Genomic DNA, 11,097 nt, shown 5'->3' with positions numbered 1-11,097 from the left:
CGGGCTCCTAATAGCCCTATGTGGACGCTGCAGGAAAAACTATGAAAATACATCCAGTCAAGAATCTGAAGACCTAACTTTTGAGGAAGAACAGCTTTTGTCTACCTTTACTTTCAGAAAGGAATGCTGCTGGCCAAACATGGCATTTCAGCATGCACCTATTGGAAATGTATGATGAGTTTCCTTGTTTTGTACTTATTTGCAGGAACAAATGCTGTGGTTTGAACTCAGAAACTGAGTGACAGGCATTTAATGATTGCAGTAATATGAGCATACCTCAGTCTGAAGTGTTTAATGATAAAGGCGGTTTGTGTTAAATTTTATGACACACTGCAAATTTTCTATTGTTGATTATGAAAAAGAACAATTAAATAATATGTAGAACAATTTTATTTGTGTAACAAATCGCCCATTTTGTCTTTCTAGCATAGTTTTATAGTATGATAATTTCTATTCAAAGACTACTTGGATCACATGCAGGTGTGGGGTCTTTTTTGTCCAAGCTCTGTAAATGATTTTTTTGTCATAAAGGCTCCTGCAGCACTGATAGGAAGGTTCACTGATACTGTGAGAAATGGGGTAACACAAAACACATGTTTTTTTCATGTAGAAATCTCAAAACTAGGAACATATATTTTAAGGTTTGGCTTCTTCTCTGATTATTGATTAATGGGAAACAATGGTTTCTGCAGACATTTCAATATATCTATATTTTCTAAAAAATCAGTTTTAGCTCAGTATTTAATTATCTGAAAAAAAATTGGTTCACACAGTTCTGGTATTAATTTTATAACCCTTATGAAGAAATAAAATTTTGGATGAGTATTCTCTCAGTTTAGGCCATAATGAAACACAGCTTCCTGTGGCAGTTCATGTTATTATTACCATTGGACACAACCTCATGTAGCTTCAAAATCTTTTATCCAACTACATTTATTGCAAGCAATTAAAACTGATTATTTATAAAATATATGTAAGGGGAAAATCATATGCTGCCTTCAAGTATTTCCAAGGCTACAGAAACAAAAAAGGACAATGGATGACTGCATATACCAAATGGTTGCTAAAATACAATGAAACATTTCTCTAAAATGGGTTTTACCTGAAGTGTATACAGTGTTCCTTATGTAAAAAAGAGCCCCATAATGCTAAATCCTGACATCCATGGCACTCCACAGTCACTTGTCTTTTCCCAGTATCTCTGGTAGCATCCCGCTAGCTAACCTGAATTTTGTATTTTAACCAGAAATGGTTAAAATACAGCTGAATAATATAAATCCTGCCACTCTAGGGAGGCAGTAGCCTCCCTCAAGGAGCATGCAGATGAGGAGGACTAATCTTTGTCTTTTTGCAGGTATTTTCACTTAACTACCACATTTCTCTTCTTGATGATAGAAAAAGGTAAAAGGAGGTAGTAAGTATGCCATGATTTTAAGGGGAACACTGGGAGAAGAAACTTCAAGCCTGCCCTTGCTCCTGACTGATTGAGCTCCACAATAGAGACAAGGCAGACAGAATATCAGAAAAGACAAAAGTCCTCTGTGCTTCTCTCTGACACACTGCTGGACCAGCCAGCAGAATTTCCCATTTGGGTAACCCAGCACATTTTCATGTCATGAAAGGAGGGGGCAGGTCCACTGCAGTGCCTACCTAGCTATCACCAGCTCAACCCCATTTTGAAAGAAACCTGAAAATCTGAAAAGTCAACTAACTAAAAAATTCTGTGGGTGGCTGCTGAGTCAACATTTCCTGTTATGTTATTTTTAGGATCCAATTTAGTTTGTGGGTTACAATATGATACTGTATGCTATATCACAAACTGATACTACAATCAGTGTGTATAATGTCATATTATTGGATATAATACTTCCCATAAATTTCAGGCTTCACCTAAGTGTTTGAAGTATGATTCCATATCTATGTGTAATTTAGCAATTTTTTTATGTCCAGTGTCTTCTGCTGACATGAAATATCAGTGTCATCAATTAATAATACATATATTTATGTTTTCAAGGCTTTGTTTACTCATTTGTTTCATTAGAAAACCAATATTCTCTTTCATAAGGCCAAAGATCAGTCCTTTTCTCAACGGCTTTCCACAAGTCATTCTAATCAGGAATAATTTCTCTGGTATCTGAAATGTCATTCATTTCTTCTTATCTCTGAATTGACCATGAGGAAATGACTACAGACTGTGCACTGTGCAGTGTTAAACATGTTATCAAAACATTTTTCATCTTGAAGAACGTGATTCTCTCAGGACACAGCTCCATCAGCAAGGTCTGTTTATAGCCTTGAGTGCTCAAAATTTCACAATGAGAGGCAAAGGGCAAGGCTCAGGCATATGTTGTGGCAACTGCACGGAAACCATCAGGTTATGCTGTTTCCAGGAGTGAGAGGAAGGATAGGGGATATGTCAAAATTGTACCAACAGCAATGGATGATTACCTCAGAATTATCTCAGAATTCACAGGACCCTGCTTTATCTTGCACTAATGGAAAACTAGGATGTGAAAACACATAACTGGTGAGGCTTAACTTCTTGAATACAAGCTGACATACAAGACTGAATTCTAAGTTTCTGTTGATAAGTATTATAGGAACCAAGATATTACTCCCTTTTCATAGTCAAAAAAGAGGAGCAGAGCTCTATCTTTCTTAAATGTCTCTAACCCTCCACTTTCCATATTGCTTTAGGCCATTGTATAGATCCCTCTTTGCAAATGCACAGCTAAACCAGTGCAAAATGGAAACCTTAGGGGACAAGCATCTACAGCTACAATTTCAGATTAGACTTTGCATGCAAGCTCACCATACCTGCTTCAAAAACCCTTGTGCACTTCCTCCCTTGTACCATTTTCCAACCATCTCCTCTCTCCCTATTAAATAAATTTTAATATCAAAATAAAGAAAAAACACACACATTTGATTTTTTAAGGACTTGTCCAAAGTCACAAAAGAAATTTTCTGACTTTAAAGCCTCTGTTACATAAAGTAAGCTAGGGCTTAAGGGATTACAATAACGTTTTCTCAGGTCATGAAAATGAGGTGTTTATCCCATTTTCACTGTAGTTATACAAGAAAAAATGCAACACACCTGTAAAACTAAAAAAAATCTCTCTGAATTTGGATTGGTTTCAAATACCATAACAAAACCGAAATTCGCTATTTCACAGTACCTTCTAGTGAAATTAAACCTTTTGACAGTTTGAGAAATAAACAAGTAGCATGTTTATTCCAGTGAGCTCTAGTCAAGGGAGAATTTGCATTTTTTAAACAGAAGTTACAGCTCACGACTGGATTTTTCTACAATTGTTGCACCTTTATGAATTCATGTAAATTGAAGCTTGCTTAGGTCCACTGTAGTACCTTCAGTTACATGTGGCCCTTCAACCCCCCCACCTAGGCAGAGGAAAAAGGGCTGAAGTTGCCAGTAAGGTGTTAACTGTCTCAGCAACTTTCAAAATTCACCCCTATTAACTTTCCGTATCAGTCAGGCTGCACCATACATCTCAGCTTTGCTGAGCTGCTCTTAAGAGTCCTCTACAAAACTGTATGATTTTTACCCATTCACACTATAGACTTTCCATACTGCGACTGAATGATGAGCTATTAAAAAATCTGATAAAAACCACCACTCTTACAGAAAAAAAACTCCCCTGACAGAAAATTCCTGAACAAAAAAAAATAAAAAATAAAAAATTTTCAAAGCTGTGCTCGAAACAAGCTACCAAATGGTGACTTCCAAAAGAATCCTGAGAAGACAGAGAAACCTAAAACCTAAAGCAATCAAAAAAAGATAATAGTGGGGAGAAATTAAATGCAAATGTAAAGTGCAGTTTTGATGGCATAAGTTAAAGGAGAGTTGCAAATTGCTTTGCCATTTGCTGAGGAATGAATGTTCTTCTTGGAAAAAGACAGGCACATAGGCCATTTTCCTGTATTTAACATTAATGGCAATCTTTGGTACATGTATTGAATGGGAAATATCTACTGTTTTTTTTAACTTCCAATACTGAAAGGACAAGACAATACGAACAAGGAATTTCAGTTTCAACTTCTGTCATGCTGAATGGACTCTGACAAGGACGGACAGCCAGGCTGGCACTATCAGCCTTCCTACCACATGGGCAGGAACAAGTCTGAATGCTCCTTGGCACTGGACAGAAGGCAGGATTGACTTGCAGACATGCATGAGGTTTGTATTCCAGGCCTGGGAAGTCAAATTAATCTATACTGCAGTGATTTTATTTAAAAAAAAAAATCAAACAAAAAAACCACAGGCACAGCCAGGCAGACTACATTCACAAGAAAGGGAATTCCAGAAGAGAGAGACCAACCTGGGCAGCCAGAGACATCAGTCCAAGCCTCCCAGACAGGCTGATGGAGGCCAGAGCTCTCAATATATTGTCTCAAGAGACCACTGCTGGGGTAAGTCCAGTTATACTGGGTATGGGACAGCTGGCAGAAAGCTGACAGATGAACCGTGCCCTCCTCTAGAGGAACAAGGGCTTGGGGTGAGCTCAGATTCCCCCTCAAGTGAGAGGAGAGCAACCCTCACCCTCCTTACAGAGCCATCGCTCTCCCCACACAGCCAAAGGAGCAACGTGACAAATGAGCCTCCAAGCTGACCGTGTTTACAGGGAGATCACCCAGGTCTGAGAAAGAAAGAGACCAACAGGCCCCTCCACAGGGATTCTCCTATGGGATTGAAGCCCTATGCTCAAAGCACCTCTTTTCTTCTGCCCTTCCCCACTCTTTCTTATCCACCCTTCTTCCCTCACTCTCTTCCCGCAGTCTTCCCATTCTTCCTTCTTTTTGCTTCTCCACAGCCTGTGCCTTTCCTCCCTTGCTTCCTGTACTTCCTTCCTTGGCAGTGGCTCTTGCTGCTGGGGAAAGAGATACAGCACAGGTTAGCAGTCTCATAACTTGGCTGAGACTCTAGACATGTTTTAGGGCATGAAAGGAGAAGCCCTGTAAACAGGGACAGGCAGAAGAAGCACCTCTGTGCAGAACTTTGCTCTCATGGTGTTGCACCATGTAATTCTTTCCCCCACTCAAGGATTGTACATTGTTGGGTTTTTTTTTCATAGTTCCATTAAGATATAGATTATTTAGTCATCATACACATTATATGTCTTATTCCAACAACGTTTCCTGTTTAAAAAAATGTTTAAAATGTAAAAATCCATGTCCCAAGGAGTGTGTGACTCACTGAATTTTCTTTTTATAACCTGCTCCAAACCTGCATTCATGACTCCATTGACTTGTATGGCAGATTTCATGTAAAGCAAAAATAATTCATGAGGCAAAGAGGGTTTTTAAGTATTTCCTGCTAAAATAGTCATTTTTTTGCTTCTACTTCAGGATATTGTTGCACAAGATTGTTTTCTCACTTACTATTGTATTGAAAAACTCACTCTGCTTTCTAGCTCATTCTTATCTCAGCTTTTCCCACCTAATCTCTAACTCATTCTCAGTTGTACCTTTCTCTGGTCCTTTTGTAGTGAGTCAGTCTGCTTTCCCTATGGAACCCCTGAGGATGAGATGAATCTTTTTGAAGGCCCTTTCAGTTTGTTTTTGGGGTTGGTTTTTTTTTTTTTTTTTTTAAATTTTTTTTTTTTCTCCAGAACACTTCCAATTTCCCAGTAATTCTCACTCTCCATGCCACAGCAGCCATTTTGGGAACTCAGCTACATCTTAGCTGCTACTGTATATGTAATCTCAGGTAATTCAATGCTTTTCCACAAAGTCAAAGCTAGTTTCCCTTAGTCTTCCCCTCCCCAAGTCTCCTGCTGTTTAGCAACCCTGTCCTTTTCCACCTCTACCCCACTGTTACTACTTCCAAAGTACTTCTACCCACCTAACTGAAATTCCCATATGAGGGTAAACCTCTTTTTGCTTCTGAAATCCTCAAAAGTTCACATCTGGGATACCTCAGCATTTCCAAATAGAACATTCTGCTGCCCCTCAGATGAACTTTGATGCATCCAATCTGAGACTTCATAACCTCTCCCATGAATTAGCTCATGTTTTACTAGCCAAAACTATTAGTTATTCTTTCAGAGTCATATTATCACTTCTAGCGAAATCCTACACTGTTTCTTCAGGTATTTGTGGATGCTTAGCACACTCCTAAATTTCACTATCTTCTTGAGATATCTCAGCATTTCCTACCCATGTCCGCTTAAAATATCTGGGTGTCCTCTACTCTCAAAAACCTCCACTGTTCCCTCTGAGATACCTGTTTTTCTCCTAAAAAATCGTCTGTTACCCTGTACCTCAGTGTTTCCTGCCAAAAGTCTCCATCACCCAGCTCGTTTTGTGCTGGGTCATGTTGTGTCCCCCTCCATGCACCACTCCTTCTTCAGGAAACTTGAGACAAACCTCACTCAAGGCTTCCATCATCACTGCTTGCCTTTCCCACCTAAATTATACACTGGACTTTCACACCTCTCTCCCAGGCCTTCTTAAGGGCTTCAGTGTTTCCCATAGAACAGCCCCTGCTCTCCCCAGAGACAGTGCAGCCCATCCCACCCACCTGAAGAATCTCAGTGCTCCCAAGGTATCTGAGTGCTCTCTGCCTCTGAGGTGACTCAGCCTTTTGTCCTACAAGCCAGCACATTTTATCCAAATCCCTCCTTTGTACCCCTTGGAAAACTCACACAAAAGGGTCTTATAGGCTTACTGAATTTTGAATTCTAGAATAATAAGTAATTCTGTCTGTGGCACTGCAGAATGAACGCCTCCACACACCCTGCCCTGTTGTACCTCGGAGGCATGTTGGAATATCTGGAATATAAAATACAGCCAAGAGTTTACAGTGGCCAGTAAGATTAACTCTAAAACTTGTCTGCATCCTCTGTAAAAAAGCCTCAGGATGGTTGTTCCAAATTGCTCGCCCATGGAGTGATCATGGCTGACCTGAAGTCAATTGTATATGGAGAACTGCTACAAATTCTGAGAAGTGCTGGAGGAAAATGTTCCACAGAAGAAACTTTATCCATAAATTACTCTGCAGGAAAATAAGCCTGTAGATTTACAAAAACCCAGAACAAAAAACCTCATCTTCTATTATGAAATAGCAAACTGCTTGTTATGATCTGATTATTATGATTGTTAGAGAGATGCCTCTGCCAGAATTAAGGTGCAAATGACTCCGTATGCCGAAGTCAACAGTAAATGTGAAGTAGAGAGAGACACAGAAAGAAATAGAAAAGAGAGAGGGGTGGAGAAAAAGAGAGTGAGAGAGTCATCATCCCTGTGGATCCACTGGTGTCCTGTCAGTCCTCTTCTTCTGGTATTCTTGGTTTGGGGGAGGTCCCTCACGCCACAGAGTTCAGTGGATTAATGTAGGCTCCGGTATATGTGGGAGCCCTGCGGGGGGAGTTTTACACTGTCTCTTGCAACAGACTCTGCATCTGTTGCAACATTTGGGGATCACTTGCAATGCTCTTCTGGAAGGCCTCAGAAATGAGTCTCAGGGGAACTTGGGGGATCTTTGATAGTTTACGACCCTTTGTAAGACATGAAGGCTGCCTCTTACGTGACTGTCCTCCGTAGATTCCGCCTCCAGAGACAGGGGAGTTTTACAAGTGAGCCGACTGGGTTTGTTGTGTAAGGGAGGATTCTCTGCAGGGTCTGCTCCTTATCTGGCCTCCAGTGATGGATGTTCACCCCCTCTTGTCTTATGCAGACCAGAGGTTTCACCACCACACACCCAAAAACTCTCCTCCTCCTCTTTTGGGGGGAAGAGCATGTAAACCTAGCCTCAGCAAATGAGTCTCTGGGCTGTGGCCAGCCCCAGATGGACTCAGCCAGAGATTATTTTCAGCACAGCTGCAAGGTCTGGCTTTCCTTATGGCTACACTCTTCTCCCCCAGCTTTATCTACTCCTCCATAGACCTGAGATAATTGGACAATATCTTTATCTCAAGTTCCTGTATCAGGAAGCATATTCTGGGGGAGGGAGGTGGATTTGCTTGTCACAGAAGAGCAGTTCTTGCTTTGCACAGTTTCCTGCAGTGGGCAAAGCCCTTCGGTGGTTTTAACAATGTTTGAGCCATTAACCATTTCAGTCTCTCACACTCCTGAAAGATAAAAAAAGAGGTATGGGGTTAAGCAAGTGCCTTTGAGGCATATTAACACATCTGATGGCAAATAGATAAAAAAACTTATTTATGGGGGTCAAGAAGCTGATCACATTCTTTGAGGGCTCAGAATAAAATATTAGAAGTAGATATTAATGTTCTTGGTCTAACCCATTTTCTATCACATGGCATTGAGGAATATTGAACTTACACAGACAGAAACAAAAAAGGTGAGTTTTCTTACTGTAACACACAAAAAAACCTGGTACAGATGTCAGTGAATATAACATTTTACTGATCTGTTTCTGTGGAAATTCCTAGTATTTATGTTTAGCCTAAATATGAGCTTTCTGTTGAAAACCAGATCAACCATTAGGATCAATGAATCCCCCCATTCCAGTGTAGGACATGTAGAAGGATTTGGATCTCCTGTTCCTATAAGTGATCAGGAGACAACTGAATCTCCAGTCCACAGCTGACTGAAAACTCCATGCTGGACTAAGAATTGCTTGCTAACTTCCTTATTACTTGGCCTTTATTTTCAGCTGAATGCCAGTGAATATGTGCCTGAAGTATATAATTTGATTTGTTGGACAATGAGAAGATTTCTCGGCAAGTTGTATCTTTCAAACAGGAAACAGTATTAGAAAAATCTGAAAAGCGTATTAATAGATAAATAAATCTCCAAAAGGTGAATTGCTAGTAAAAAATTTATCTAGGATATATTTAAACTAAATGGAGATCGCAAAATTAAGCACTTTATCTGTGAAAATATTTTAATGAGAACAAATAACTGTAATTGGTGGACTTGTCTTCTGAACATGCTTCAGATAGGACAGTACCATCTGGAGTTCCCAGCAATTTGATGAAATGCCAAATTTCTAGTTTTGAATTCACTGATACTACTGCCATCTATTTGATATATTTTTTATTTTGGACTCATGACTAACATCACAATGTGCTTTCTACAGAACAAAAACTGCCTAACAGAACCACCTAGCTATTTCTATTTTTGGTATTCCTATCTTATAATTATGAAGCATCTAGGAATATCAAACAGAGAAATCACTGCATTATCTAAACAAACTCTTTTGTAACATGGTATTTTGTTAGTATTGTTAATGATCCTGGTCAGCATCACAAAGGATACCAGCTCTGAGAAATATGGTTTACTAAATACATAATTCAAATATACAAAGACAAATCACAGAGTAATTTTACTAGGCTAGATGACATTTACTAGATGACAAAGAAGGAATTGAGTGAAGATTACATGAATGTAAAAATAAAGTAGTAAAGCAAAGAAAAGGCATGTTTTTTGATTTAGAAATTGTCCTTCCAAGCACCTTTGTGTTTGATTTTCTTGTTTATGTATAAGAGTAAAATAAAATGCTTATGCTAAGAAGCTAAAATGCTGTTAAGCTAAGAGTAAAATAAAAATATGTAATATGAAATATAAATATAGAATTTTATATGTATGAAATATAAAAATAGATTTTATAAAGATAAAAAATATATAAGCATTCAAATAATCTAGTTGCAAAATTTCTGCTTTTTCTTCTCAGTTCAAATTTACTCAGTCTTGTGATTAACTTTGATTTTTAAAAATTGTCACTACTGTGGCTATGTGAACCACTAACAAATACTCTACCTCCCTAAATACTCTAATATTTCTCCTTTCCGCTGTTGTACATTATTTTTTCCTAAATAATTTTTTAGGTAGCTTAGTTTGTTCACAAACTGCGGTTTCATGTGTCATTGTGACATACACCATAATGTCATAGTCTAAATTCCTTTCTCTTTCACAATTCCTGCTTCTCTTTCAGCCTTTACCAGTAGCAAGATTTTCCCCTTGTTACCATGGGCACTGTCTCGTTCTGCTGTTCGATGTTCTAGCATCCCAAGTCCAATGATTTTTTCCATGGAAGTAATTGCCATTTCACGCTTTCCTTTATCTCAATCATTTTAGGTAGAAGATACAAGGAAGCAAGTGAGGAAATGGCTTCATTTATAAACTTCACATTTCTGAAGTTTCTCTTCCTTTTCAAATGGAACTAATTTCCTTCCTCTACTCTGACCCTGAGCAAAGAGAATGGTTACCTAAGAAGCCTAAAAAGCAGGGACACACAGCTGCCTTTCCTTTGTGTATGTCCATATATTTGGTGTATTCAGCTTTGGGGGAATAAAGAGCTAAATAATTCGCAATAAAGAGGCAGACCCAGATGATTGGAAAACAGCTGAGCACCTGTAGAATGTATTTCCTTCGCTGATATTATATTTATGACTATATATCATGCATATAATATGGCATATTTTTAATCTATACATATGATATGTAAGTGATATTAATATCGATTGAACTATCCAGTAGGCAAATCCAGTCTTCTACCAGAAACAGCCATGACTATTCAAAGTTCTAGAGTATCACTTTCTGGCTACAGGCTGAAGAAACTCTTTCTCCGTGATGCAATTCAACTCTTATTATTTACCAAGAAGTTAATCACAGGGTTTGAAATCATATGTCCTGTCTCTCTAATGTTTTGCTACTATTTTCTTCCTCTACTCCAACTTCTTTTTTTCTTATAACAGTCTGGTTTTGGATCATCTTTTTCCTCACTTCTTTTTCTTCTTGCCCCCAAAGAAAACAGGGCAAAGTGGTCTAGTTTCTAACATCTGTCAAAGGATGATCTTGGATAGAAGCAGTACACATTGCTTTTGAGTGGGAGGGACTGAATGTCTAGTGAAGTTTTGCTTCCTTTTCCACACTCTCCCAGAATTATGTTTCTGATGGAAGTATGCTGGCTCATACAGAAGGTTTCATCCATAAAATAAGGTAATGATAGTACTGACATCCATGTGGAAGACAGTCTTAAAACTTCTACATTCTCAACAGCAGCTTAATAGAAAACAGAATCTGAAATAAAAATTGATGGCCTAACCTTCCGGCTGTAGACTCATTGCCTAGTGAATGAGGATAAATCTGTTTAGTTGCAACTTCTGCAGCACA

This window comes from Onychostruthus taczanowskii, unplaced genomic scaffold (assembly GCF_017590055.1).
Source record: "Onychostruthus taczanowskii isolate IOZ18803 unplaced genomic scaffold, ASM1759005v1 scaffold12, whole genome shotgun sequence".
Lineage (NCBI taxonomy): Eukaryota > Metazoa > Chordata > Aves > Passeriformes > Passeridae > Onychostruthus > Onychostruthus taczanowskii.
Note: the sequence above shows the minus strand (reverse complement) of the source record.